This window comes from Anopheles gambiae, chromosome 2 (assembly GCF_943734735.2).
Source record: "Anopheles gambiae chromosome 2, idAnoGambNW_F1_1, whole genome shotgun sequence".
NCBI lineage: Eukaryota > Metazoa > Arthropoda > Insecta > Diptera > Culicidae > Anopheles > Anopheles gambiae.
Genome location: NC_064601.1, coordinates 100,362,351 through 100,368,552, shown reverse-complemented (window position 1 = coordinate 100,368,552; position 6,202 = coordinate 100,362,351).

The following is a 6,202-nucleotide window of genomic DNA, read 5'->3' as shown; positions in this document are numbered from 1 at the left end:
ATTTACAATGACCTGTCACTTTAAGCAGCTTGAAGCCTCCCCGTCTTCATCGTTAGAGTATTGTTAATAAACACTAAACCACCCAAAGTTTCGAGCAGATCATTTTCACATCCATTTCATCTTTCCGAAGCACAAGTCTCTCAAGCAATGCCATCGTAGAAGAAATACATTTTCTATCGAATAAAAAGAGTGGTATAGTGTTTCTCGGAGAGTTCACAAGGGGACAAAAAGGAACTTTCTTGTGAAAAAATGACTGGTTTCATCTTTCCGGGGCTGCGACAAAGGATACTCATTATTGTTATTAATTTTTAACTAACACCTCTGGCACCTTTTTTGGGGTGGTAAAAGTACGTGCCGAATGTGTCTGCCAGCCACCCTGCGAAACGCGATACTCGGTGTTTTAGTGAAGGATGTGGAAATTTCGTCGACAGGCAGGAATCGTTTCGGTTGTTTAGGCTGCTTAATTAGAGAAGTTTGTTCCGTTTAATGATAAGTTTGTGTTACCTTCTGGAAAATTTCCCCTGCTTTCATCAGCTCGTTTCCTTTCAATATGCTTGAACAAGCTGACAGGGGTTTATGTGTTGTGCGTACTTCGTTGAACGAATACGTTTACATGCTCCAAAAGAATTTGTAAATTTTACCAACGATTCATGAAATTACTTTTTTACCGATTGGTGAAGCACCAAGGGCTAGAAGGCTCTATAATCACTTTCAACTGTTTGTCTACAATACCAGCGCGATTGGGAGTAAAGTTGATGTCAATCAGTCGCTGTGTAACGTTCGTTTTTTGGCGTTCATCGACATTCCGAAGGGAGCAACAACTCAGAAGGCGTTACGATTGACACCCACTGGCATGGTACGTGCACTGATTTAACGTTAATCGTGTGCCACTGTGGGTTTGACAAGGGGAAGCGTACATGCGTTCGGGGGAGAAAATTCCTAATTTCTATTCAAATTGCTTCATTGTAAATTCGGTGACAAATTTCACGACACGCATGACAAACAGTGTTATCTGTGGTAGTGATCAAAATGGAATTTATTTAGCAACGAGTCGCAAACGCTGTTCAATTTACAACAATTTATAAGAATGTTGTGTGTTTAATGTTCTATTTGATTTTTTAAAATAACTTAATGGTTAAAATAATTTTTCGATGAAAAAACACCTTGGACATGAAAATGAGTCCCGTAACTTGATGAAAATTGATTACAGTCGCACTCATTAGACAGTTATGATATGTATAATTTGATGAATGAGCTTCCCGGAGAGTAATTAGGATTTTAAAACGATTAGGTAGATTATGTTTGCTAATCTCCCTACTAAAGCATCCGCCTTTCCTCTAATTTTCTTTGTTTTAAAGTAAACTGCCTGCTTTTATGAAAATTCAACAAAAAAATGAACAAAAGTGATAGCTTTAAGGATACACCCCACACAATGCAGTCTATCTGAGTGTAAAAAATGGTCGTTGTGTGACACAATGATATTTAAACCCCCTTTTTTGTGCCTATTCAGTTAACTTTCCCATCACAAAAAGTGTAATTATTGTTTGGTAAACCTTCGGGAGGCACTACATGTACGAGAAATGATAAATAACCAAAACAATTTTGCTATTAGCTCTGGAATGGCTAGCTGTTGTGTTTTGCAACACTTTTACACACAATCTCTCTCTATAACAATCTCACCAAAAAAAAAGTTACCAGTTATGCTTACCACAACCCAGTACGCCCAGAGAACCTATTAGTGGCAAATGGCTGCTGTGCACTAGTGCTACTGATATGGAGTGTGCGCGCGGTTGGGTAAATTATGTGGAATTCGGAACGCCTGTGGAATTCATCCCCAGCCAGCCAGCGAACTGTGAGCATGAATGCAAAATTACTTGCTCGGGCGACAAAAAAAGGGCCCAAATGCACTGTTCCAACTTTCAGGTACAGGGGTTCGATTTTGAAGTACGAACCTGCAAACCGAACGACGGTTTTTGCTGCCACCTCTCGCTTGTTATGAATGCCAAAAAGCATTGTAACGTGATACTGTTGAAGGATGAATTATTTTATATTCTGCTGGGAGCAAGCGGGCAGTATTAAAATAATGGTTATGTTTTCATTTTGTAACGATGGACACTCGTGTTTTAAATGCTATTTTGCAGTAGAGTGTGTTACGTTTGTAGTGAGGGCTGAGGTTTTGTGACAGAGGCTGTTCGTGTAGAGTCGTTTTTGTCGGGTTATGTTGGAACTTTGTATACTTTATGGGTGGTACGCGATAAAAGATATCAACTGGTATACTAGTAAACTATAAATAAAAACTGACTCCAGAACAAATGATTCTCCATGAATGTATGAGATATATGTTACATTGAAGGCACTTTAATCTTTTATTTTTGTATTTTTTCTTTAACTTGAAAGAACTGAATTCATTCAAAAAAGCAAAACAATTTAGAGCTTAAGCGATTTTGTTATTGTTAACTTCTCAAACATGATTAAATGAATGGTTGAGGCATCTAGAACTAACTTCAAAATAAATTTTGGTTAGGAATAATTTCAGTGATACCATCAGAAAGCGATTTGTTGGTTTGTTTAATTCTAAACCTTAATCAGACATTATCAATTTCAGTTTGAATTTTATTCCTAGTAGTAGAATTGCTATCTTGGGATTGAGAAACCCTGCAAAATCCAGCGTGTACCATGTATCATACACATTTACAGCCCGTTTTTATTGCATCCATCGTACATCGTTCTAACCACCATTTCATGCACATTAAACAGCCCCGGAGTATCTTTAGCCGGAACCCGAAAAGCCTCCGTCAAAACTGTGCAAAACTTCCAAAGACTCTGCAGCATCATCATTTTCCACCGTAACAGACAGCAGCGCATCTCATCCCCGCGTGTCATGGATAGATGACACGCAACAACAGTGCCATCGCTTGCAAGCTTTCACACCAACGCCTAGCCCAGCCCAGGGCCTGCGAATGACAACGCCCAAAAGCGCGTCATGGATATGATCGTTTTCTAACCGTCTCGCAAATGTGTTGCCCCCCTCCCCATTTTGCAAGACACGCATCATCGGTCGATGCATCATGCATTCTGTTGGGTGTTTGGAGATTTGTCTCCCTTTCGAGATGGTATGCAAAGCTTACCCGCACAACAAAACGGGAGCCAACTGGAACCGATGAAGCGTGAGCTGCCTGGTGTCAGCTCGGTTTGTGTCCGTAGCTATGGGTTTGGAATTTATTGCAATGGGGGTGCGAGATTTTGTAACTTGAGTTACCATCAAGAGGCACCAGCTGCCTACACGACACGACCGGCCTGGCTGAGCGTGGTGTGATAAATTTTAGACCACAATACAGTTTACAATCATCACGGTTTGTTTGGAGCAGCGATGTCGGACGTCAGAAATAGAGCTGTGAAGTTTAAACCGGATGAACTTTTGGCCAAGTTGAAAGAACTTTCTGCGAGACTTTCGGTACAATTGGTTACTCAAAATAGAGCTACAATTGCGGTATTAGCAGATTGCACTTAGTTTAGGTTCCAATTTCCCGACATCAAAGAAATTTCTGGGGAAGAAAAAAGCTTTTATCATGCAACCACCAAAGGTTAGTTTACTTCCCCAAGCAAAACCTTCGAACCTCACCAACTGGGAAGTAAAAACAGTCAAACCAACCAATTCATCCAATCAAGCAATGCAACCTTTCTCCATCTGGCGTTATTTCGCCGCATGGTTCGTGGCTTATCAAAGGGGTACATTTTGCACTGTAAGCTTATCGGCCGGTAAGATCTATGGCCAATGTGCCTTCGCCTCCACTGTGAGAAGAAAAGGTAGTAGCAGTAGTAGTAGTAGTAGTAGTTGCCGCGGGAAGTAAACGCCACGTCAGCATCATTATCATCATCAGGCGGGAGAAACGGTTCGCGCAATAAGCTAACCGAGTCGATCATGTTGAGGTTTTTCCCTTGGATCCACGAGCGAGCAACACAAGGGAAATGCATTAGTCGTGCTGGGTCGTTCAGGGAAGGAGAGAGCAACATACAAAAAAAAACATAGAAGAAGGTTTTTAAGGTTCACCCACATTTGGGCGAATGTGACTTTCATCTGCATCCTGCCTTTTATGTTGTAGCGCGAAGAAGCGCCCCGTCATCGTCGTCATTAGCTGGCGTATAAGGAAAGGAAAGCGTATCTTCTAGGAAAGACGGGTTGGTTTGGGGACGATCATCATCACGAACAGCTCGTTCCAGTCTCGACGGTTAATGTCCTTTGGCGGCTGCTGACGATAAAATGTCTGCAACGATTTTCTTTCCGTTTTTTGTGCTGCCGGCATTCCATCGCTAAGAACCCACAAGATAGTGCGCCGTCAGGCAATGGGCGGTGATCCATCGTGGATCGTGGAACCTTATTTCGGCTGTTTTTGTGAAGCGTTCCGCACAGATTGGCTTTCGGTGATGTGCTCTATGGGTTGGAATGTATTCACCCCGGACGATGGCACTATCGTTCCACGATGGCAAACAAATATCAAATACAGATTGGCCCCTGCTTTGGTTGTTGGAAATTTGAAGCCCGTTTGCAAGGCTGCCTGAGACAAGTAAAGTGGTATCGAATCACGGGTGCAAAGTGGTGTCGGGAACGGATACTGCGACTACGGTGCAGCACCGGGGGAGAGGACGTACAGTCGAGGACGAGGTGCACAGTCATTCCATTCCATTCGATTTTACAGCTCATCGATCAAAGCAATATGCACATCTGCACAATAATTGGCAAGTTGTGATACCTGCAAACTGCATGGTTCAATGGGCTGTGTTTGAAATTGATGCTGCTGCTGCTGCTACAGTTGCACTTGAGGCCACACCATTAAGGTTTCGGTTCGATGTTCGCTCGTAATAGACATCAAATAATTGCCATGAATTAGTCGACTGTGCTGGTTTAGTTGCCTAAACAGCCACTTTAGCATTAGGAGCGATGTTTTAACTATTATTGTATGTGGTTTGGTATAGGATGGAAAATCAAAATGGAACGAAATTTATGACTTCGATAATCTTGTGATTTTATCTATGCAATGGTTTTACTTGCTTATACATCAAGATCTTAATTGATCAGTGTTTCTATAATTTATCACATATCTGCACAATTCGTCTTAGAAAATTCGATAAAACAAGCTAATGATAAACATTATAATAATGCTATATTTGAATCGGTAAGAAGAGTTGTATTGGCAAAACAGATTTTGTCTTTATTGGAGAACAATAATTATACTTTTTGTTCCAATAGAATATAAAATGGTGTAGCCTTGAATCTCTGTACAATTGCTATGTTTGGTGCTCTTTTTCGTATCAATTTTTTCAATTGTTATACAAAACATTCCACCGACTCAAACTCAGAACAAATGAAAAACGAATGGCCCCTTCACGAAGGGAATACTACAATCGACTCTTAGTCTCTTTCCCATTGCTTATCGCAGGCAGACAAAAACTATTGCACATGTTGCAAAATTCATGAGACATTGAATTAAGTAGTTTTACTTTCATTCGCATTGGATGGGAAAAGTACTTTCTATTCATCATCTCCCCTGCGATCGATTTTGTGGTGGAGTTGACGGTAGTATTTGCTTCAGAACCGATCGAAACACAATACTCCCTCACTAAGAAAGAGATTTCAAACAGTCATTCAGACACTCCCATGCACAATGGTAGTGATACTATAAAAACCAAATGACAACGAATGGCCACAATACGACAGTCGGAGGAAGACTTGTTTTACCAAGTAATGCTCATAATCAATAAGCAATGTTTGCTATCAACTTTTTATGATGCAATAAACTCTTCCCTGTATGAAATGTGTTCTATATTTTGAGACACTTAAACGTTGATAGCCTTCACGGGTTAGTTTACCATACATACATTGTAATTGAATCGAGGCATTTCCTGCAGTCCTATGACGGTGGTAAAGCAATCTATTCACGACAACTACTACCGTCGGCCAATACCTATCGATGAATTACGCCTGTACAGCAAGCGTGCAACGGTGGAAAACTTTTAACAGGAACAATCTAATTGAATACGGAACGAATAATAATTGACTTTTAATTACACCCCGGGTAGGTTCATGCGTGAGCATCGATGTCCCCCGATCCCAGTAAAGTTATTGATTTTTGCTGTCCTGCAGCGGCTAGACGAAGTCACTTGTTTCTATCATCTATCACCCCCAATCGAACCATGTTTTGGA